The sequence below is a fragment of the Physeter macrocephalus genome, chromosome 2 (genome assembly GCF_002837175.3).
Source record: "Physeter macrocephalus isolate SW-GA chromosome 2, ASM283717v5, whole genome shotgun sequence".
Classification (NCBI taxonomy): domain Eukaryota; kingdom Metazoa; phylum Chordata; class Mammalia; order Artiodactyla; family Physeteridae; genus Physeter; species Physeter macrocephalus.
Window position 1 is genome coordinate 70,578,675 of NC_041215.1, and position 25,679 is coordinate 70,604,353.

The window sequence follows — 25,679 nt, forward strand, 5'->3', positions numbered from 1 at the left end:
GACCCTTTACAGAAAAGTTTGCCAACCCCTGATTTTGCAACTAAAATAAGTTTCATCTTACTTGACAAGACCTTTTAACTAACATTATTTTGTAAGTATTCATTCCCCAAAGCACTGGATGCCTGTATAATGCTATAATATATAAATATGTAAGTGAATAAAACAACTCACTTCCTACACAGATTATCAGGTCAATTACCAGTCTATATAAAAACAGTGACTTTTTTGGCATATGTGACAGTTGAACGGTCTGTAAAACTTATCTAAAATATTCTATTGCTTGCTTATTAATTCCTGGATGGTTCTCTGGAAAGTTCTTTTTAAGGGACACAATAAGGTTGGTTTGGATATACAATAGGAAATAAAAATCCTCAGAAATCCTGAAAAGAAACAGAGAATAGTGGCAAATGAATAAAGGGGTCTACATAAAAAGACTGTCATTTTTATAGCACATAAGAATGTCATTTCAGCAATAAATGTGACCCCTAAAAATGACATGTATTTTTGGAACAAGTTTACCATGTTTGGTTGAACTTGACGCCAGTATGTAAAGGCCACTGAAACAGTCCCTTCAGCAAATCTATTGTATTTACATAGGTCATCATGTGCTCTGTCACTTCATTTAACCTTTTAAAAAATACAAGAGATTTTGTTTTTGTTTACATATACTTAAACTTGGGAATTGACAACTATACAGTATACCCATCAAAGTTCAACACAGTTTCATGTATAAAAAGTTAACACAAAGCAAGCTATGTCTATATTAACCAACAGACTTTATTAAAGTTTAGGAAGAATATTTTTGCTAAACTGAATTCGAGACACTAATAAAATAAATTAACAAAATTATAGGAATATAATAGGAATGAAGAGGAGGTTTAAAAACTCATAATCCAAGAAGGCGTTATGTATTCTATAATTTCTGTGCTTAGTGTATTTATTTATTTAAAAAATATATCTATTCAGCCTGCGTCCATCACAAGCAGAGTAATGTGGCTAAGCCCATGGGCTGTGGTAAGAAAAGACCTGAGTTCAAACGTCAGCCCATCTCTAACTAACAGGCTGTACTTAGGCAATGTAACTTTTTTTTGTACCTCAATTTTTCTCCCTAAAAATAGATGTAATAATATGTCCATGTCGTAAAGTTAACTAACACAAATGTTAGTTCACTGTTATGATCATTTTATGCCAGGCCCTGTGTGAAGAATTTTAACACAGTACAAGTGTGAACATTTACACTCTTCTTGATTTTTCTCTCTATCAGCTCATGAAGTAGATCATTATTACTGGTCCCTTCAGCTGTGATTTTTTTTTTTTTTTGTAATGTTGGTGAGAAAATGAAAATGTTCCAAACAACACTGTGTCACTTGTGAAATTTACCCATCATCTGTTCGTATTAAATCTTCAACTAACCAGTAATCTTTGGCTACATCTATGTGATAAAATATAACAGCCATTGTCTGCCATAATATGGGGATTTAATATAGATGGTTGGAAGGCAACTTCTGAATGCATATTGCTGCTGTGTGAGCTTCCCTGTAGCCATGGAGCCAGCCCCACAGCAATATTGAGGGAGCCAGTCTGACTGTAAGCTTCACTGAATGAGGTCCTGTTTTGACCTAGTGCTGGCTTGAGGAGACTGGAGCACACCCAGTGGTCACATCCAGGACCTCACTAGGAATTTCCCTTACACAGACATGACTCAAGTCGGGTAAATAAAACCAAAAGTCCCCAAGTATGGGAACTTCATGTTTCTAGATGAGCAGCCATTTCTGAATGCCTATTCCAATTGTCTGATTTTTCTGTCATAACCCTGTTTGGGAATTCGGATCCATCCTATGGTATAGCAAAACTGTGCAGAATTTTGGCCAGTCATATTTTTCTCCAAAGTGCAAACATGCTTCTCTGAATTTACAAAACATTGCTCTGTTGTGAGGGATGGACTGTGGGAGCCACCACGAGTTAAGTCTTCGAAGATTTGGTCTTGGTTCAGTACAGGCTGCCAAAAGATGGATGAAGGGGGATTCCCTATAAGCTTGAGAGACTCCCTAATAGAATCACTGTGAAAGGGGAAGCCAGACAATCTGGAGTGTCATCATCTTTTCCTCCGAAGCATATTTGTGATCTTTCCCAAAGAGGATAGAAAAGATTCCGTGTTGTCTTGAAAAGTTTGAATCATCCTCGGAGGTGACATCTAGGCCACTGAAGGAATGACTCAGATGAGAGAATTAAATGGAAAGTACCCAAATTTCCTCATGGAGAACCCTGGAACCAAGTCTCTCATGAAAAGATTTCTATACCAAGAACCCACACTCTCTTGGGAAGGGTGTTTCTTGAATTTGTTGTTTTCCAGGCTATAGGCTATCTCCAGACGATGAAACTGTGTTGGAGTTCAGAAAACAAAATGAGACCATGTAAAAAAAAATTTTTTAATCCCCAGATTTCTGCACACACAATGGAAAATTGGATGCATAACCATTAAATTTCACCAAGCTTTGTTCAATAATCTTTCATTATATACACACATTAAAACAATCCATTTGTAACTTCAAAAAAATTAGCCAACTTGGTTTACTAAGAGTGTTTTTAATATTATAAAACTAGTGCAGTGGGTACTGCCAAGTCCTAGGCATATGGCTCCACCATGTGGATGAGCCTCTGCAAATAACACGGACAATAATTTTTATAAAGAAGTGAGTGCTAATGAAAATCAGAGATCAGAGGCCAAACCCTCTTATTATATATGAGAAAAAAGAACTCGAGAGGTTAAATGATTTACCCAGTCACATAGCAACATTAAGGCTATAAGCTTGGGGCTCTTTTTATTAAAGTAGTTGCTTGAACTAATTAAGTCTTACTGTTAATTCGCCCATTCATTCATTTTAATTATTAAATAATTAGATTAAGCATGTTCAATAGGTATATGCTTTATTTTTGCCTGCCCATAATCTAAGCCCTGTTTTTATTTGGTAGGAATCCTGTTGTGTAAATGTGGTGAGGCAGAGTCCCACTCCCCTCTGGGGAACTACAAGAAGCTTTCATCCCCTCTTCTCACCCCAAGAGCTAAGCAGACATGTCATTGAGTTTGGCCAGCAGGAAGCTCTATATGGGAATGTTGGATCTGTAGAAAGTGACAAAATCAAGGCTAGTTAGGGGTTGTTCTGGAGGTGACTGAACAGTTAAGTCAGTCACAGCGGTGGTAGGTCTTCCTGTTAGCAGCAGCAGGCAGGATCCAGTGGGGACACTGTTAGTGGAGATGTTCTCTCCAGGCTGATCCTGAGATACGAGCTTAGCTACATTCTCTGCTTCCCAGTCTCTAAATCAGGGCCCTTTTCTGAGCTTGGTTCTTTAGCCCTCTTATGGACTGTCTGAGCCAACCTTCTTTCTTCCAGTGAAGTCCTTTTCTGCTTAGTAGGGTCAGAGTCAGTTTCTGCTGTGCAACCAAGACCCCGATCGATCTTAACAGAAATTGTTACCAGTAGTGAGTTGCAGCACAGAATCTTGGTGAAATTGGCAGGATCCAGGGCTTTTATCTGGCTTTGTTGAGGGTGAAGGAATTTAAAATTCTAGTCATTTTAGAGATAGAATTTAGATCTGCCTTATTCCACTATGCAAAAGTGAAACAGCTAATTAACTTATTTCCTCTGGTCACTGGGAATGAAATACTATCACCCTGTGGCTGTCATGCTATGTGGTTGCCAAGAGAGGCCACATGTAATTACTTCAGTCACCAGTCCTCGTCCTTGAGTCAGCCCAGTCTAGGTACCAGATATGTGAGTGAAGGAGCTTTCAGATGGTTCCAGCCCATAGTCATTGAGTCATCCCCAGACTCAAGACTTCCTAGCTGAGGCAGCAGACATCATAGAGCAAGGGAAAGCCATCCCCAGTGTTCCACCTGAATTCCTTACCTACAGAATCCATGATCATAATAGAATGATTGTTTTAAGCCACTAAATTGTAGGTTAATTTTATATGCAGTAAAGATAATCAGAACAAGAACCTATACCAACGCAGTGGCTAATGAACTAGCTGGATGGCCAGACAGTTGGGAAGAGCAGGGTTGGAGATTATGGAGGGAGTTTGGGGAAAGGGTATGTTGAACAGATAAGGTGATCCACTCAGTAAATATAGGTTAACCTCCTTTCTCAGCAATGCCAGCGGATTCATGAACCAAATGTTTATCATAGAGGGAATGAAGATTATCCGCGGTTTCAACAACACGGAGTTCTCATCAGTGGCCATCCGGCTACAGTCAACACTCCATTTTCTAGTATCAGTAACTGATCATGGGCTTCTAAAAAGCATTATACCTAGAGAGACCAAAGAACAATTTGATATCAAGCTGTCTACACGGAATACCTCTCATCTTTATGGGATGGGGAGCAACAAGCAGCAGTTTTTCCTTATTGCAGTAGATATTTATTCTGAATTTGTTTTTGCTTTCCCTGATCATTCTTCTCTGTCATTACACCATCTGTAGATTAATTGGTTGCCTTATGCAAGGCGATGGTACCCCACACTAAATAGATTCAGTTTAAAGGGACTCATTTTTTTAAAAGAAACAAGGAAGGCAATGGGTTAATATTCAAGGGATTCATTGATACTATTGTATACCCCATTACTTGAAGGAACTAGTCACTGAATCAGATAAGCTTAACCGAGAGTCAACAGCGCGGGGGGTTGATGTTTTTTCTTGCAGGATATGGTTTACATTTTGAACAAACGATTGCCACATGGAGTTCTTTTTCCACTTGGTCAGAATATCCAAGTCTAGAATTATAGGGTTTAAAATTGGAATGGAGGTTCTCAGGATTACATTTACTAACTCACTTGCCAATTGTTTGTCTTCTATCCTTTTGATTTTGGATTCTGATGGAATAGTAACATGAGGATTGGAATTCCATTGAATTGGAAGCTAAGGCTGCACCTAATCAGTTTGGGTTCTTCATGCCCTATGGAAGCAGGCAAAAACAAAAAACTAGAGAGAAAAGATTATTACTGTTGTTGCTGTGTTACTATGTTTGTCAGTTCCGCTTAAGGGAAAGTAGACTTACTGCCACAATTGTGAGTGGAAGAAAATGTCAGTATACTGCAACCTGATTTAAGCAAGGCTACCAGGGGCTCAGATCCCTCACCATATTGGGTAAAGAATCATGACCCATTGAGATTCAAACTGAAGGCAAGGAAAGTGTAGTGGAGGAAGGGAGTCACAAAATCCAGTTAAGGCCTCAGCTGAAGAACCCATGATTACCTTTGCTGTATCATGTTGCTTTGTTGGTGCTGCTGTTTGTTTGTTTGCAGCCAAGAATTCTGATTGGTACAGTCTCCAGATTTGCTGTTGACTCATTTTTCTGGAAAATGATAGAAAAATCATAGTCCGATTTAAGTTTATAACTATTAGAATAATATAAATTTACATCAATTTAAATTAAATTATATTACTTTAATTATAGTTCTAGGAAGAATTATTATATTTCAAGTAAATAGGTATATAAAAATTTCAAAATAGAATTTATTTGATTTAAACATTTATTTGATTTAAACATTTCATCAGGTAATGAATGGTAGTGACATGGGAAATTATTAATTTTTAGTATCATAGTATTTTTATGATAAAAAATATTTATTTCTCAGCTTCATATAAAATCTCTTCTGTATTAACTATAATAATGACATTTCAACTAGTCTCCACCATGAAACTGAACTCCTTTCTTAAATATTCTTTTTTTAAATATTTTTAAAATTAATTAATTTATCTTTGGCTGCATTGGGTCTTCATTGCTGCACGCGGGCTTTTTCTAGTTGTGGTGAGCAGGGGCTGCTCTTCATTGAGGTGTGCAGGCCTCTCATTGCAGTGGCTTCTCTTGTTACAGAGCACAGGCTCTAGGCGTGCGGGCTTTAGTATTTTGGGCATGCGGGTTCAGTAGTTGTGGCTCACAGGCTCTAGAGTGCAGGCTCAGTAGTTGTGGCACACGGGCTTAGTTGCTCCGTGGCATGTAGGATCTTCCTGGACCAGGGCTCGAACTCGTGTCCCCTGCATTGGCAGGCGGATTCTTAACCATTGCACCACCAGGGAAGTCCCTTAAATATTCTTAATAATAAAGTAATTGAGTATGAAATAGAGTATCACTACTTTAGTATATTAAATTAAGTAGCTTATTATTGGGGAAAAGAGAGTCAAATTTTTAATTCTAAGCATTTTTCATTACTGAAGAGACTATAGCTCACCATGATCTTTAGTATATTAAAATAACATAGATATTTTGAGTTTTAAAAATGATAACCAAGCTATGGGATGGAAATAAGCATTTCATGAATGCTAAAATTATTTGCTACCAGAAAAGAAAATAAATTCCTGAAGGATACAAGCTTAGGATCATACAAAGAAAATAATGATTTGGGGTTGTTGGAGTCTTTCAAAATAAATTGGTAGTTATGTAAGAATATTATTTCAGTGTTTACAGAGTAATTTATCACAGAAAAATGTTCAATTAAGATCCCAAAATGATTTACCACAGACATTTTAGGCATATCCAAACATTTCCACATAAATTAAACATGATGTAATTGAGTGTTACATTAGCAATGCACCAGTGTTGATTCATGTGGAAATCCCAGACGTTTCACTGATTACTATCCTTTCACTCTGTATTAATGTAGATGTCATAGGTATTTTCATGAGAATCATGTGGTAAATCAACTTTAATGTACTATTTTAAAGATTGAAGCAGTTTTCAAGATGTCATAGTCTATTTATGCAGATTTATATACTGTTTAGAATTTAATTTACAAATAAGCACTATTAGGATTACTTCAAGTAAAACCATGTATTTAAATAAGTCATTTACCCATGCTAACTCTTTGTGTTTACTAACACTTGATTTATTGTCTGTTAAAAAGTGATGCTTTTTTATGGTTATTCATTTTGGATATTTTAGCATAAACATAACTAAAGCAATAGGCTATTGTGTTATTCTGGTCTTTGGGGTTTCCTAATGATCACACAAATTATTTAGCCCCTCTTTATTGATTTATATCTAGATATTCACCCAAAGCAATTTAGGGTAGATTATTGAGAGGTTTTTTCACATGTAAAATTTTTTTAACTTTTTAATTAATATGTATTTTTAAACAAAGTAAATGAAAAATAAGAATGGAAAAGTTAGATGGAGCCAGGAGTGAGGTTAATATCTAAAAAGCAGGCACTTGCTAGTGATGAACGGCAAATTTGGCTCCAAGCTCTCCAGCAGCCAGATGTTCCTTAAATAGCTTGGGGCCGTCTTTACACAAAAGCCAAAACCAGTCTGAATGACCTTGAGGCTGCTCAGCCTAGCTTAGTACGGTATAAGAAGATTACACGTGGACCATGCTTTACACAATAGATTTGTTACTGAGAAACTGTGCAGAAAGGGAAATTTTGTACATGGAATCATGTTATAAATATACTCGTGGAGGGATCATAAATGGTTCCTTTTAAAGAAAACCGACAAATGACTCCTTGTGTAACGTGGAACTAATACACTTAGTTCTCTTATGAGTTTAGGATTTTTAATATTGGATTTTCTGAAGAGTCAGTGTGTAATATCATAAGGCTATCCTCTCATCTCAGTATCATGGTAGTAGAAATAGTTAATGTATGCCCTGAATTTTTCAGGGAATGTGTTTAGTCTATGCGTAAAACCCTCTAACTTCTGTTTTTTTGTGTTTTGTTGTATTTACCATGTTTCATTGCTTTTGTTCAATTTTCCGAGTGCATATGGCAACCTACAATTTAAATTCCGTTGTGCAATACACAATATTTGAAAATATAAATACACACATCTATAGTCATATTCAAAGATAACCCTAACATACACCAGTTATTGTCTACCATGGTAAACTCTAGATATTGAACCAGGTATCACTTAAAATATCTTAATTTTTTTTAAAGTTTCGCTTTTACTAAAATGGATAATCTTTTATGATCTTTGAAATAAAAACAATCAGATTAATTAGCGACTTTACTCCTAAAAGGAGCCTTAAAAAATATCAGTTTCCTATTTTGCAGGTGAAGAGCACAGGATGCGAAGAGGGTACAGTCTTGCTTCCTGTTGTATCCTAGGGCCCCACGTTGAGCCTAATACATAGTAGCTTCTCCGTGAGTATTGTTAAGTGAAGGTGAAGGATTTGCATATTATTTCATAATGACACTGCTCAAGTGTCACCTATGATGGTTAAATTAAGCCTCAGAAGTACCCCTACACGTTACTTGTGAAAACAGAGAAACATAACTTACATGTCACCTATGAAAACAGAGAAACAGAGAATGTAACAGTGTTACATTCCCATTTGGAGAAGCATAAGTTTTTGTAATGATATCTGGTATTTTTAAATGCTAAAAGAACTAAGTTAAGAAAAGAGTCAAATTAGAGTTTTTGCCTATAATCAAAACTTCATAACAAAATGAAAAGTCCAATTTTTACTTATATTTATTAAGTTGAAAAGTGCTTTAGGGCAATGATCCACTTGAAGTGAAAATGTTTCAATATGAGTAACTCAGAAAATAAATCACTAGCAACACAAAATGATGATATAATCACTGCAAACAGACTAAGCAGCAGATACCTGGCTAGTTTACTCCACACAAATGAAAAATAGAAATACTATTCAACGATATGACAAACTATATACACTAAGTGACAAAAACTATTTTAAAAACAGATGAAAAAGTATGCTTAATTTCCCCACAAGGCATTTATTTATACTGTATAAATATAAAGAAATTTAAAGCATTTACTCTGTTTATAACAGAATTTGAATAAAAGACAGGAATAATTAGAAGATGTTCTTAATGACGCAAAGCCATTAACTTTTAGTTCTTCTGAGAAATTATTTAACCACAACCATAAACTTAGCCATAACCACTTAACCATAAAAGTGCTATTTAAGAGCTGGAGTCAAGTTAACCTTTATTTATATCCACTACTGAAAATGAAATTATAGCTAGTCAGCCAGGGTATCTTTAAAAGAAACACAAAACAGGGTGAGAGTAAAAGTGCACTAGTGAATTAACTGTAAATAACATACAGAAATAAAGGGTAAAATAATTACATAAAGATGGAAGATAAAGGAAAAAAAGTACTAAAAAGTATTGAAAAGGGGGCCTTAAAGCCCTATTGATGATCAAGGAAAGAAATTTGTAAGAGGAAGGAGGAGAGTAGCAATATAAATGTCTGCTATATTTGAAGGAAGAAAAGGAAGAGAGGGAGGAAGGGAGGGAGGAAGGGAGGGGAGAAGAGTATGATCTCTTGAAGTGAAATCTTACTTCAAATTGAAGACCCTACTCCAGAAGTTCATTCTTAGTCTCTTTTCTCACCAGAGTGGCTATTTCAGAGATGTAAACTCTAAACATGGCAGCTCTCCTTAAAGGCAAATGGCAAGAAGTTTCGTTTTTGATGTATTTGGTTGGTTGGTTTCTTTCTGACACTGGGGGTGGGAAGAGGAAAATCTACCTGCTCTTCTAATGACAAAGAAAACTCTTCATCCATTTATTTATCTTATTTGTCAGTTCTTTTGCCTAGCTCAAGGAACATTTAAAGAAATTTAAGAAGAAAAAAATCACCTAGTCCTTATTCCTATTTTAACACCATCGCTTCCATTATTCAACGTTACCTTCTAGTTTATTCACATCACATGGTATAATCAAAGTAAACAGATCATCTAGTGCCCGGCTTTTTAACGTCTTGTTTTTCTATGTTATTATACAGTTCATGTTTATAATTATTTCAGGGAACAAAATATTCCATGGATGTTTTACTTATTTGTCTGTTGTTGAACAGTCAGTATGTTCCTTAGGTTTTATTTATAATTAACGCTACATTTGAATTCTCTCTCCATTTATGTTTTTTTTTTTCTTTATAATTATTACCTTAGGATAAATTCACAGGAACAGGGGGAACTGTGCCAAATATTATGAACATTTATAGTGCACTTCGTAAATGTTGCCAAATTGTTCTCTAAAAGGAATATACAAATTTACACTTACATCAGCAATATCTGAACATATCAGTTTTCCCCAAAAGTTGACAGCAATTTCGCTTTATCATTTGACCACACCAATGCTTCCTTTGGATGTTTCTCTCACTATCCAAAAGGGATGAGTAGATGAGCTTGGAAAGCATGGAACTTTTAACTTAACTCAGTTTGGAACGACTGAGGGATCTTGTTTTCATTCAATAGCCACATCCACTCAATGAAATATTATGCAGGAATAAATAAGGATAAACATAAATGCTACACAGTAACATAAAAAACACATTCTGGAATTCAGTTCAAAGGAAAAGGAAGACTTAAAGGGTTTGGCTTGTCCACTTATGTTTCCAAACCCACACCATCTGAGAGACGGCTGTGTATACTCAGCCTTGTTTCATGCCAAAGACTTTCTTGCAACACACTCTGTTTCCAAGGGTAACACGAATCTATTTTTCCAAGAGCACTGCTTGCTGCCTAACCATTTCTAGCTACCTACAAAGTTCAGAAGAAATGGATCGAATACGAGGCCCTGTAACGTTGCTGGATGGGCATAATAAGCCACTTGGGAACATTGCAAAACATTCTTTCTGAAAGAATAGGGCATCTAATTCTTTTCCTGGTATTTATCTTTGTGATCCTTTTCTAATTAATTGCATTTAAATTGTTAAAATTTAAGTGCTTTTTAGAATGTTTGACTTAAACTGTACTATTTGCAAAAATATCTGCTCAATATTAAACTCTTCTGTATTTGTTTATGTAGGGTCAGGCCTTTCAAGATGGCTGTTCTCTTGCTCACTGTACGTCCCCTGATCAACTAGGCCCTGCTTCTCTCACATGACTATCCAATCCTCTTAATTATAGGGCCTAATTAACTGCCTACCTGCCTGCGCCATGCCCCAGCTGCCGGTCTCCCTAGTAACTGAGCCAACCTGACGTCAATTCCCCTTCTAGGTGGTGGCCTCCTCCTGGCTCCCCCCACCCGCCCCTCCTCCCGCCCCCAGGTAGCAAAGATTGCTGGCGTTTCCTGCTCGCTGTCTGCCCGCACACAGCACGCAGTGGGGTGTCGCTCCAGGACCTTGCTTCAGGCACGTAAGATCCCCTATCCAGTAAACCACTGGTGTCTCTGTCGCTACCTACGAACTTTTTCTTCCGTCTTGAGGCTGGCCGAGTGAGTACAAGACTTGCAGCCTAACAATTAGTGAGCCAGCCAGGTGGCTGGGGAAACTCGAAAGCGCTGAGATGCCGGGAAATAAGGACGGAGAGCGGAAAGTTGCGGGGTAAGGTGGCTGTCCACTAGCTTGTGGAGCCCCATGGCAGCTGTTTACCATGAGAGATGTCTTTCTCTCCCATTATGCTGATGAAATCCTGTTAACCTCAGAGCCTCTTTCCAGTTGAAAAGTAGCGGCCCCATGCTTGTGACTCATCTGAGTGCCCAGGGATGGCTGGTGAATACAAACAAAATGCAAGAACCTGGATTATCAAATACCTGGCTGTTATCTAGTTGGGTACCATGAGCATATCCCTGACCCACCAGCCCTAAGCAAGACACAGGCTTTAGGGATGTTAACTCAGGGACAGGCTTGTGAATTGGACATGGCCAGTTACTCGGAAGTGTTTGTTAGGGGCCTGTGACAATAGCAAAATAATAAGAGTACCCTTGGGCCTCAGGTCCCAGCCATGGAAGGGGACGGAATAATGATGTAGTGTGATGGAACAACAGCTAAATGCAGTCTACAATGCGCTACAAGAGGTAAAAGACATTACAAGAGGTCTATCCTAGTCGTGTAGCAACCCCCCAAAACCATTATTTGGGATCTAGAACAGCTGTGCGTGCTATACAGACCCCACCCCCTCTGCCATGGACATTGTTAAGAACCAAGGGGTCCACCTTCCTGGCCATGAAGTTCAGGAATGGGCCAGTAAAAATGACATACTGGCATTTCCACCTGCCTTACAACCCCACTGCTGCCAGGCTACTTAAACAACCATTAAGGTGGAAGCAACCATCCCAGTGCTTATGCCACGTTAACCCAGAGGCAGCTGATCCAACACAATCCGAGTTCGACTGTCGACTACCAAAGGACTGAAGGCCCACTGCCAGTTATTGGCCAGGACCCTAACTTGCTTTTGCCCTTGCCACAGGATCTAGACCCAGAGGAACACCTTATAAAATGGCCCTGGGACTGGCAGGTAAGGCCCTGGTGGTTTGGGTTTGTCACCCCGTGGTGAATAGGACTAGAAAGGGACTTACAGAGCTCACCTGTCTCCTGCCGCGCCCCACCTAGGACTACTAGAGTAATTAATCCGGGATCCCTACTGGAGAAAGGCACCATTATATTAACCATGTGGCCTGTTATGCCACTTCTTCATTATTTAGCACCGGCTATGGGCCATGAGGGTGGACAGGCGGGATGGCGGGATCCTGCAGGCCAGGATGAAAACCACAGGTAGAGACGGTATTATCTCAGAAGGCTGTTACTGCTTGTATTTTGCTGAGTGGTCATGATTTTCCCTGTATTGTGCCTGTTAAACGTCTTATATTTTGTCTTTAGTCTGAGTGGGGGGAATCTGTTTGCGGACTGGGTGACTGTGGTGGCGTCACTGTGCAGTGAGTTTGCTGGGTCGCTGTACCTAGAGGAGTAAGTCATCCTCCTCTGGACTTCCATGAAAAATTGACCTGATAAGCATATGGCCCCCAAAGATTGTCCCTCTCTTGGACTCTTGATTTTCTTTAGCTGCAGTTGTCTATTCGGTATGTGGGGTATTTGGTTGTAGTGCACCTCTACATACCTGACCCCAGGGATATTAGGGAAGAGGGGTGGACCCAGATGGTAAGGGTCGTGTAGGGGTGGAATGCATGGAGGCCATTCAAGATGGCTGTTGTCTCTGTACATCCCCTGCTCAACCAGGCCCTGCTTCTCTCACATGACTATCCAATCCTCTTAATTATAGGGCCTAATTAACTGCCTACCTGCTTGCACTATGCCCCAACTGCTGGTCTCCCTGGTAACTGAGCCAACCTGACATTAATTCCCCCTATAAATGGTAGCCTCCTTTCCCCCTGAGTAGCGAAGACTGTTGCCGTGTCCCTCCCACCGTCTGCACACGGTGAGGTGTATGACCTTGGATAAGATGTATAAGATCCCCCGTCCACTAAACCACTATGTCTCTGTCGCTGACTCTGGGCTCTTTCTGAAGTCTTAAGGCTGGGTAAGTACACTGCTTGCAGCCCAGCAGTTTACAAGAATGGACTCTGGAACTAGATTGATTGCATTCAAACCCAAGCTTTGTCACTTAGCTGTGAGACTTTGCATATTATTGATACTTAACCTGTCTTTGGCTCAGTTTACTCATCTGTAAAATTAAGATAGTAATGCCACCTGTCTCAGGACTGTTGTGAGGATTAAACCAGTTATAATATCCTAGTATCTGGAATCACATAGTAAAGCATTCAATAAATTGTCTCTGATGTTGTTGCATGAGAAATCTTTCTGTACTGTACTGGCTCCAAGAGCTCAAGACAAAACAGCTTGCTAGTGACCTTCATTTCCTCTCCTTGAATTGTCAGTTTTCCATTTAAAATAATACGCAACAAAGAATAATCACAATGACTGACATGACTGAATGCTTATTACGTACCATACACAGTACTGAGTGCTTCATATTCATTATTTCACAAGTCATCACAATAACTCTATGAAGTTGATACCAGTTTTCAGATGCAGTGACAGATGCTTCAAGAAACTAATATGCCCAACACCAACTAACTAGGAAGTGGCAGAACTTGAACTTAAAAGCAGTCCTGCTTGTCAGAATATGTGCAGGAAAAGAGAAAATGTACTCAAATATCAGTGGTTTCTGGATCATAAAATTGGAGTGGTGATTTAAAATGTCTCTATAGCTATCTGTTATGTAATAAGAACATATTTCTCTGACAATAAGACATTATTTAGATGTATTTCAAATCCTGTAGATATTAGCATTTCTACTTCACAATGAATAATAGTTCCTCTTATTGCTCACTCCTGTGAACTAAAAAGTAGTCTATCTTTGAATCAGTCTTTTTATCCTTTGCACAAAGCAGTTCTATTACAGCTTTCTAAAAATGAATATAGTGTTTTAGAATCTGAATTCCAAATACTTGTTCTTAGCACAAACGTAACATGCACAGATTTTTTAAAAAATCAAGTTAAAATCCAGCATCGCATTTAACTTGGCATCGTAAGGTCTTCTTGCTCTTGCCCTTTATGTCCCTAAGGGAAATCCCCTGATAAGTTAGCATGGGGATCAGCGATAGAAGAGAGGCCAAATGGAAGCAGAAGCACAGCCTGGTGACAGTCAGAGGAGGCAGGTTTGTCCCACACTCAGATCACCCTCTCTCGGAACTTTTAAGGAATGGGGAAGAGGAAAGAAAGGCAGCATGTAGCAGATCAGATTCATGGTTAGTGGTCAGCTAACACTTATGCTACTGCCTGCTAGGTCCTAGGTGCTTTTACCAATATTTTCCCATTTTATCTTCCAAGATCAGTGTGAAATAGGTATTATTAGTTCTTCTTACAGGTGAGGGCAATAAGCCTCAGATGGAGCAGCTTAACCATGCAGATGATAGGTAGCAGACAAGGGATTTGAACCCTGATCCGCAAATGGCCTACACTTGTCTTTATATAATGCCACCAACCCATTCATGATTCCTAATGCCCAGAGGCATGAGAGGCTGTAATCTATTAGAAGCATTATATGTAAGAACATAACCATAAATTGGAATGCTATAACAAAATTAGTAAATAAAGAAGTATGGGGCTATTTGTACACCAGTCTGTACTTCCTTTGCCTTTTTATGTAAGAACCTACATAACCTTCCTTGATTAAATGTTTCAGCTCAGATAGTGTTTGCTAAACCTATGATTCTTGCTATGGAGTGCAAGGCAAAATTTAATTTAGTAATGTATGATAAATAGTAGATCTGATTTATAATAAACAAATACTTGGACCCATAATATTACTGTAACTAGAACCAGAGTCCACAGATGTGCTAATTATTCCCTCCTCTGAGGTCTCTGGGAGGATGACGGGTCTGTAACCCATCTCTAAGTCTCTCATCATCTTCGACATTTCTGTCAATTTATTATTCTATATATCTGTCAACAGGGAGATTAAACAGAAGAGTGTGGACTTATATTGCTTTCAGAACTTTATGAGGATAAGGACATTTTAGACAATGAAATGTTACCGAAGCGTGTTTTGAAGATTTTATTTTCCAAGAGGCTGAGCTGTCATTTGCCTGGAATGCTTCAGGACAGTTCTGCCTGGAGGCAGGACTATGGACTCATTAACCTTCTAGCCCTGCAACTCTGTCAGTCTCGATTCTCCCCACGGTTTCAATCAGATACAGCTGCCTCTAGCTTCATTCTGGTTGGTTCAGTGTGGCTCTGTGCTCTTGCAGTTTTCCATATGGCAAGGAAAAAAAAAAAAAAGCATCTTCAACATGTGTAGCTGTGCATGAAGCAGTGTGCATGGTGGAACTTTCCTTACCGAAAGGCTCAGCGTAAAAAATATTGATAGATGAGCACATTGGTATATAGAAGAGTACCATGTGCCAAATATAGAAAATTCTTATTTCTCTTTGCGTATAGATGAATACACAGCTGCGGTGCTCTCAGGAGGCCTAGGAGTCAACTTGGTCCAAAAGAATGACTGCTATTTTTGCACTTTCCCTCACATTATTTCTCAAGGCTTAAGGGAATTTAAATGTGACTTACTTGGCAATGACAAGTCTCTGTGCCCTCGGTACCTCCCAAATGAGATCATCTACACAAGTCACCTCACCATAGCTCATTCTATCTCTTCATAGAGAAACAGTATCACTTAGGTGGAATCTAGATTTCAAGGAAGAATGGGTTTTTTCCCCTTAAAAATGACTACTTTAAAATGTTAAATTCATAGTACTTCTGTAATTTATTAACATATATGTTCTCTGGAAGAGGCAAGGGTCATGTCATAGAACCTTAGTATTACTAACGAAGGAATTGAGGCTCTGAGAAGTTAAATGACTTGGACAAGATCTCCCGGTAAGTTGGGAACATCGCCAGGACTAGAACCCAGCTCTCTGGTGTCCCGGTCCAGAATGCAACCCTCACTGCTTTCCTCAGCACTCCTGAATGAAACTGATTTTAACAAAACCAATAAAACCTCTCCTTAGTTAGATGTTACTGTACTTTTATCATGAAGTAGAGTTTTGAAACAAGCAAATGTATTTACTAGTACACGTGTTATTTCTTATGATTCTTAAAGAATTTCATTTATGAAACAGTGAAATTCACCTATTCCCTTGGAAAAATCTATTAAAATGGAGACAAGTAATAATCATTACAATGAATTCGAATTTGGAGAAAGTGTCCGTTCAAAGTCCTTCTCTGTAGAAGGAATAATTAAAGGCCTTGGAAGAGGTGGTGACTTGATTAGAGCCATAGTACTTTAGAGAGTGGGCACTTAATGAGGGTTTTAAAAATCAATTAACTCATTTATATAAATTTCTAAGTCTGTAAGCCACTTTACAAATACTATGAAAGATTTCTGTGCCTCCTAATATATTTGTGTGTATTTCTGGCAGAATATGTTTAAATGGAAATCAAGACAGGTTTGAGCAAATTTAACCTAAAGGATCCAAATTTTCTTGATGTCTCTTTAGAATTGGAGGGAATTCTGCAATAGTTGTATCAAGATTGAAGTTTGGTTATTGTCATCATCATGCTATCAATACAGTTGGCTCTAACTATTTTCTTACATTTGTAGGGAGGTGGATCAATATTTCTAATGAGAGAGAAGAAAAATTTAAATGACCTGTTTCTCACCTAGTCAAGATTTTAAAAAGCAGTTTACTGAATTGGTCATTCATTCTTTCAACAAATACTTACATCGCATGCTTAATATGACAGGTAGTATAGAAGAATGAGGACTCAGTGTCAGAGTACCTGGGTTTATGTTCTGGTTTTCTATTTACTAGATGTGATGTTGGGTAATTTGTTCCTCAATTTCTTCATTTGTAAGAATGGACGTAATAATACCTGTTGTTGTAGATTAAATGATCAATATCAGTAAAGCATTTAGAAGAGCGAATGGTAAGGGCAAAATGTTAACTGCTGCTGTTATTATGTATTATGGACTATGCATGGAGGGTAAACTAGGTATGGTTTTTCCCTCATGGAGAATAAAAGTTAGTAATGGGAAAATAATAAATAATTGGATAAATAACTTTTAAGGGAAGTATATATACATGGATATAACATCTCTCTAAATGTTCATGTGTCACTTTCTTCTATTGCAACCAAGAGAAGCCACACTTCACTTTGCTATTCCACACACTCCCTGGTGACTGAGTCTCAAAATCTTTGATATTTTTTAACATCTTTATTGGAGTATAATTGCTTTACAATGGTGTGTTAGTTTCTGCTTTACAACAAAGTGAATCAGTTATACATATACATATGTTCCCATATCTCTTCCCTCTTGCATCTCCCTCCCTCCCACCCCTCTAGATGGTCATATTTGATATTTTTATGGTAAATCATACACTTTCAAGCGAGTAGCAAATGGAATTTCACATTAGGACCATTGTGTTGGGCAGACATCCTCGGAATAATTTATTTTTCCACTTCTCATTTCTTTATGACCATTTAAAGTTTCAAGAAAGCAATCTTGATTTCCAAATGGTTCACTGCATTTCTTAAGGCATAAATCTCAGTGATGCTCCAAAGACCTTTGTCCTAGTAAAGACAAATTCTTCTGGGAGGAAATGAAAAGACCAACTGCCAGTGTTTGTTTAGGACAAGCCCAGTTGTTCCTCCCATTCTGCAGCAGATGGCATGGACAGCCTGAGTGCCAAAGAGGAAATGCACAACCCCATTCACCCAACCATCTTTGTCTCACTCCACAACTCCATGTCCTAATTACAGTCACTTCTTTTTCTGCTTGTACTCTCAGCCTTCTAGGAGTGAGCTGATTTGGATAATCTGCAACAATATTAACCAGATATCCCTAAATACACCTGGCATTTTGCCCCCACTCAGACATGTGAGGCAGATTTTAAATTCATATTTAAATGAAGGTCAGCTTGCTTCAGACAGCTCATCTCGATAAGGGTTTAAAAAAGAAAAAGTTGTCAAAGATTCTGCAAGAAGTCAGGCTTTTGTTCAGATTTTTTTCTTAAAGAATAAAACGATTCTCATAGTAGGATTCCCCAAATCAAGCCTGGACACAGTCAAAAGTCCTAGGATTACTAAAAATGATTTACTTGATCTTTGGCACTTGCATTAAATGTCTTATTTTTAGACAAGGTTTTTGAAGTCTCCTCTAAAATACAGGGTCATCAAAATATTTTATTGCTCTTTTTCTTCTTGCCACAAAATGGGTATTCTTTATGATTGGTAAATAGGAAAATTTAGACTCACCCTTTAAGTTGGAAGACACAGATGACATAAGCACAGGGCGCCTGCTAGGAGGGAAGGTGCAGTCCAGAACTGCCATGGTTATACAGTGAAGTGTTAAAGCATTTCTGCCCTGTGGTACTTGAGTGCACTAAAAATAGGCAACCCTGAACTATATCGCAGTTGAAGGACAAGATAAAAATAGGAAATAAACTTGAAAATAATTGTATAAATAGAGTACTGGGATTAACAACACAACCAACAGGATTGAATTCGCTAATAAGATTTATTATTTTTATTGAATGTAGGAAATAGGATACCATTTAAATATTTAAGAGAAATGTTGGTTATGAAAGTGTGTTCAGGATTTAAGAATGATTGACATTCAAGCAGTGACAACTTATCATTTGGAATAAGGTTTCTGTCAGTTTTTCAGCTGAGAAGTCCCTTTATATCTTTTAATGGTACCCCTCCCATATAGCAACAAAAATACAAAAAACCCACCCAAATTTGGATAATATGCATCAGCTAGGTAGACATAACTGATTGAGTGGATGCAGCTAAAACCCAGCGGTGATTTTGCGGTGTCACAGCTTTACTCTTGAATTTAAGTCCCAGTAAACAGGACTGTGAGGAGCCCAAGAAATGGAGGCATTCAGTTTAGTTAGCATAAGTTTAGCCACTGTGGAGACAGCATCAAACAATTTAAAATTCTTCATATCTCCTTAAAAGAATATATTTAGAATTCTGGCTTCAAAAATTCTGTTATGGAAAACCTGGAAAATTAACTCTTGGCCTCCTACTTCAGTCCTCTCTTGTTTTGGCCTTCTGTATTTCCACAAAGAATACTATCAATACTTAGCCCTGTTTCTCTCTTCCTTCTGATGCCACTGCCATGACTCCAGGACCAGAACGCCATCAGTTCACAGAGGATCCTTCTGAATTTCTGCTTTTGTCCACTTCCAGCAAATTAACTTAAATGTATAGTTATGTCACTTTTCTGCTCAAAAACTTCAGAAGATTAGAGGATAAATATGAAACTCTTATCCTGGAATTCCAGGCTTCCTAAACCTGCTTTTATGTTTTAACAATCAATTATACATTTGTTTTTATTTACCTAATTTATTAATTTTAACCTCTGAATCCACCATCTAATTCATAACATAGGATAATATTACCAATAACCTACCAGTGTCCTCCTTGCCTACCCTAATCTTACCCTTTTCCTCCCTCTTAGAGGTAACCACAGCCTTAAATTTGTTTTTGTCATGCCTCACTTTTAAAAAGTTTTAGCACATATAAACTTCAGTTTTATAAAAAAGTTATCATGCTTTCTATGGCTTGCTTCAAGAAGTTTTCCTCAACTTTTGGTTACTGAGACTCATCTGTGTTGCTGCATGTGTTATGGTTAATTTTCACTTTTGTATGATATTAGCTTGCAAATATATCACAATTGGCCTTGAGCCCTGCCTCCCCCCCTTGGTTTTTGGTTTTTTACTATTACCAAAGTGTGCCAAGTGTGTTGTGAACATTCTTGAACATGTCTTCTGGAAAGCATTCCTGCTTTGGTTTCTGTTGGGTATGTGCCTAAGAGGAAATTGTTAAGTTTTAGATCGTACCAGTGAGGGTCCTGGCAGGAACAAGGTCAAATTGTATAACTGAGGAAAGTTAAATAAAGGAACTATTACGGGCTAATAAAGCATGTTAGCACTAGCAAGGGCAGGGACCCATAAGCATCCCCATCTCTGAAGAGGCAGGGAGAGGGAGGAATTACTGGAACCTGAAGAGGGCAGCTACAGCTGTAGGAGAGTATTACCCAACAGAGCTCTAGCTTTTAGTAGAACTCAGCCAATCAACAGCCTGGCAGAGAGGGAGCTGATCTCACTAAAAACCCTGACCTCACACTCAACCCTTCTCTCCAGTGTTTTGCCGGGGTCTTTCATTAGTTCAACCCAACCCAACCAGAATGACAGGGAACCCACTGATTAAAGTCTCTAAAGGTCAGCTTCCAAAAACACAGAGCAAGGTGGAGAAAGCTAGAGACTGGGTCTAGAGAGGTAAAAAGATACACGCAAATGTTAAATATTATGTAATTCCATCCTTTTTTTTCCCTAAAGTGCTTGTACCAATTTCTACTCCCACCAGAGTATACAAGAGATTCTGTTGGTCCATATTCTCTCTTTAGTATTATTAAACTTCTGAATTTTTGTCAGTAGGTTCAAATGATATCTCCTTGTGGTCATGATTTGCATTCCTTCAGTTGCTGATGAAGCTGAGCTATTCTTCATGTTTATTAGCCGTCTGGCTAATTAACATTAACCCTTCTGTAAAATTCCCATTCAAGTGTTGCGGAACTTAACAAGTTTATTCTAAAATTTATATAGAAAAGCAAAGAGCCAAAAATAGCCAAGATATTTCTGAAGGAGAAGAAAAAGGAGTGACTTCTTTTCAATATATAAAGGCTTATTATAAAGCTAATGTAATGAAGACAGTGTGTTTTTGGTGCAGGAATATACATTTTGACCAATGGAACAGAAAAAATAGACCCAAAATAGACTTATTAATTTAGGAAACTTCAGAAATGGTGGAGACGGTATGTCAGTCATTGGGGAAAAAGTATGGTTATTTAGCAAATAGAGTTGCAAAAAATTGACTCTTCATATAGAGGGCAAAAGGAGAAATAGATTACTATCTCACACCATACAAAAAAAATCAACTTCAAATGCATTCAGACCTTAAATTTAAGAAATAAAACTTTAAATTTTTCAAAATAAAATATCAGTGAATACCCCATTCTGACTTCAGGGGAGGGAAGGATTTCTTAAATATGATACAAAAAAGCTTAACTATAAAAGCAAATATTGATATACTCAATTACTTAACAAGAACTTTTCATTAAAAACACAAAGATAGGAAACAACAAGCTACAAACATGAAGAGATTTTCAGTGTATATAACCAACAATGGGCTAGTATCAAAAATATATAAAGAACTCCCAAAAATCAAAAAGAAAATGACAAATGACCTGGTAGAAAATCAGGCAACTTAATTTTCCAGTATAGTTTTCTTTATGACCATGTTTCATGAACTCTCATTAGTTTATAATTCTTAGAGGACGAGAATTGTGTCTTAGTTGTGTTTGTTTTCTTATCACCCAGTACAGTGCCTGGTGGAAAGAAAATCATCAACAAATACATGCTTATTGAGTAAAGGAACAAACTTGCCACTCTAGAATAATGTACACTCTGTTAACAAAACTCACCATAAGCTCACCACCCTCAGTTTTTGCTCCTCTTCTCAGTGTAAACATCATTCCTCCTAAAACACCATTGGTACGAATTATGTCAGAGAATGTTTTGCCTATGATTTCTTCTAGGGATTTTATGGTGTCATGTCTTAGGTTTAAATCTTTAAACCATCTTGAGTTTATTTTGTGCATGGTGTGAGGTATGTTCTAACTTCATTGCTTTACATGCAGCTGTCCAACTTTCTCAGCACCACGTGATGAAGGGTCTTTTTCCCATTTTATATTCTTGCTTCCATTGTCAAAGATTAATTGACCATAGATGTGTGGGTTTATTTCTGGGCTCTCTATTCTGTTCCATTGATCCATACATCTGTTTTTGTGCCAATATCACACTGTTTTGATTACTGTAGCATTGTAGTATTGTCTGAAGTCTGGGAGGATTATGCCTCCTGCTTTATTCTTTCTCCTCAGGATTGCTTTGGCAATGATCCATACGTCTGTTTTTGTGCCAATATCACACTGTTTTGATTACTGTAGCATTGTAGTATTGTCTGAAGTCTGGGAGGATTATGCCTCCTGCTTTATTCTTTCTCCTCAGGATTGCTTTGGCAATTCTGTGTCTTTAATGGTTCCACATAAATTTTAGGATTATTTGTTCTAGTTCTGTGAAAAATGTCATGGGTAATTTGATAGGGATCACATTAAATCTGCTTTGGTTACTATCACCATTTTAACAATATTCTTTCAATCCAAGAGCATGGGACATGTTTTCATTTCTTTGAATCATCTTTAATTTCCTTTATTAATGTTTTCTAGTTCTCAGCATATAAGTCTTTCATCTCCTTGGTTAGGTTTATTCCTAAGGTTGTTTTTATTTTTATTTTTTTGGTGTAATTTTAAAAAGTTTTTTTTTTTACATTCCCATTCTGTTATTTCATTGTTAGTGTAAAGAAATGCAACTGATTTCTAATATGTTAATCTTGTATCCTGCTACCTTGCTGAATTCATTGATCACTTCTAGTAATTTTTGTGTGGAGTCTTTAGCATTTTCTATATATAGTATTATGTCATGTGCATATAATGACAATTTTACCTCTTCTCTTGCAATTTGGATACCTTTTATTTCTTTTTCTTGTCTGATTGCTGTGGCTAAGACTTCCAATACTATGTTGAATAGAAGAATTGAGAGTGGGAATCCTTGTCTAGTTCCAGATTTTAGTGGGAAGGCTTTCAGCTTTTCACTTGAGTATTATATTGGCTGTGGGTTTGTCATAAATAGCTTTTATTACATTGAAATATATTCCCTCTGTACCCACTTTGGTAACAGTTTTTATCATGAATGGATGTTGAATTTTTTCAAATGCTTTTTCTGCATCTGTTGAGATGATCATGTGGTTTTTGTCTTTTCTTTTGTTGATGTGGTGTATCACATTGATTGATTTTGTGTATGTTGAACCATCCTTGTGAACTTGGGGTAAATCCCACTTGGTCATGGTGTATGATCTTTTTTATGTGTTGTTGGATTTGGCTTGCTAATATTTTGTTGAGAATTTTTACATCTATATTCATCAGAGATATTGGCCTGTAATTTTCTTTTTTTGATGGTATCTTTGTTTGGCTTTGGTATCAGGGTGATGGTGGCTTTATGGAATGACTTTGGGAGTGTTCTCTCCTCTTCAATCTTTCGGAAGAGTTTGAAAAGGATTGGTAAAATTTCTTCTTTGTATGTTTGGTAGAATTCACCTGTGAAGCCATCTGGTCCTGGACTTTTGTTTGTAGGAAGGTTTTTTTGTTTTTTGTTTTTTACAGATTCTACTTCACTTCTGGTGATAGGTCTGTTCAAATTATCTATTTCTTCTTGATTCAGTTTTTTTTTTTTTTTTTTTTTTTTTTTTTTTTTTCTTTTTTTTTTCTATCTTTTTTTTTCTTCTATTTCTTCTTGATTCAGTTTTGGTAGGCTTTATGTTTCTAGAAATTTGTCCATTTCTTCTAGGTTGTCAAATTTGTTGGCATACAATTGTTCGTACTATTCTCTTATGGTTTTTTGTATTTCTGTGGTATCGGTTGATGTTTCTCCTTTTTCATTTCTTATTTTGCTTATTTGGGTTCTCTCTCTTTTCTTCTTGGTGAGCCTGGTGACTTGGTTTGTCAGTTGTGTTTACCCTTTCAAAGAACCAGCTCTTTGTTTTACTGATTTTTTTATCACTATTTTGTTTATTTCCTCTTTGATCTTTATTTCCTTCTTTCTGCTGACTTTAGGTTTTGTTTGGTCCTCTTTTTCTAATTCTTTTAGGTGGTAAGTTAGGTTGTTTATTTGAGATTTTTCTTGTTTTTTGAGGAAAGCCTGTATCACTATGAACTTCCTTCTCAGAACTGTTTTTGCTGCGTTCCATAGATTTTGTTTGGTTGTGTTTTCATTGTTATTTGTCTCAAGATATTTTTTAATTTCCTTTTTGATTTCCTTGTTGACCCATTAGTTTTTTTGGTAGAATGTTTTTTCGTCTCCATGTAATCATTTTTTTTTCTTATTTCTTTTTCTTTGGTTGATTTCTAGTTTCATGCTGTTGTGGTCAAGAGAAGATGCTTGAAATAATTTTTATACTCTTGAATTTGTTGAGGTTTGTTTTATGCCCTAGTATATGGTCAGTCCTAGAGAATGTTCCAAGTGCACTTTGAAAAGAATGTGTATTCTGGTTTTTTTGTATGTAATGTCCTGAAAATAACAATTAAGTCTAACTGTTCTATTGTATCATTTAGGATCTGTTGCCTTAATGATTTTCTGTCTAGAAGATCTGTCCATTGATGTGAGTGGGGTGTAAAATCTCCTACCATAGTAGGAGATTGTATGATTGTATTCCTGTCAGTTTCTCCCTTTATGTCTGTTAGTATTTGTTTTATGTGTTTGGGTGCTCCTATATTGGGTGCATATATGTTGATGAGCATAAAATCCTCTTCTTGTACTGATCTTTTTATCATTATATAGTGTCCTGCTTTATCTTTCTTTATGGCCTTTGTTTTAAAGTCTATTTTGTCTGATATGAGTATTGTGACCCCCGCTTTCTTGTCATTTCCATTTGCATGAAATATGTTTTTCCATCCCCTGACTTTCAATCTTTGTGTGTCCTTTGCCCTAAAGTGGGTCTCTTATAGGCAGCATATTGTAGGCTCTTGTTTTTTTATCCAGTCTGCCACTCTATGTCTTCAGATTGAAGCATTTAGTCTGTTGACATTTAAGGTAATTATTGATAAATATGTATTTATTTCCATTTGAACCTTGTTTTTCAGTTGATTCTATGTTTCATCTTTGTTACTTTTTCTTTTGTTTTTCTTTTTGTGGTTTGATGATTGCCTTTTATGCTTGTGTTCTCTTCTTTTTGTTTTTTGTGAATCTATTGTATGTGTTTGATTTGTGGTTACACTGTTTTTCAAGTATGTTAACCCCTTCCTATGTCTGCTTGCTTTGACTGATAGTCATATAGGCTCAAACACATTCTTTAAAAAAAAAATCAACATTTTCTTACTCTCCTCCCCCACATTTTATGATTTTGATGTCCTTTTACATCTTTATGTTTATCCTTTTGCGTGTGTTTATCCTTGTGTTTATTGTCGCTTTCACAAATAATTTTTTTTCTTTTTGTATTTGATCTTTTGATCTGCTTATTTGAGTGATTTACTTTCCAGTTGTGATATTCTCTTTCCTATATCTTTTTGCTTCTTTTCTATTTAGAGGAGACCTTTCAATATTTCTTTTAGGATAGGTTTATTATTGCAGTATTCTTTTAGTTTTTGCTTGTCTGAGAAATTCTTTCTCTCTCCTTCTATTCTAAATGATAATCTTGCTGGGTACAGTATTCTAGTTTGCAGATGTTTCCCTTTCAAGGCTTTGAATATATTTTGCCACTCCCTTCTGGCCTGAAATGTTTCTGTAGAGAAATCAGCTGATAGCCTTATGGGGGTTCCCTTGTAATAAACTCTTTGTTTTTCTTTTGCTGCCTTTA

At 37.1% G+C, this 25,679-nt stretch overlaps 1 long non-coding RNA gene across 2 annotated transcripts; it reads right to left on the bottom strand.

Moving 5' to 3' along the window:
- Nucleotides 1–246: 246 nt before the first annotated feature.
- On the bottom strand, nucleotides 247–18,532 carry LOC114487204 (uncharacterized). 2 transcript variants are annotated; one of them, XR_003682090.1, is made up of 3 exons: nucleotides 18,459–18,532; nucleotides 5,252–5,351; nucleotides 247–380 (listed from the first exon to the last, which is right to left on the bottom strand). It is a non-coding gene; the product is annotated as an uncharacterized lncRNA (long non-coding RNA). The 2 variants fall into 2 exon arrangements; XR_003682093.1 differs by lacking the exon at nucleotides 247–380 and adding an exon at nucleotides 4,061–4,310.
- Nucleotides 18,533–25,679: the final 7,147 nt, after the last annotated feature.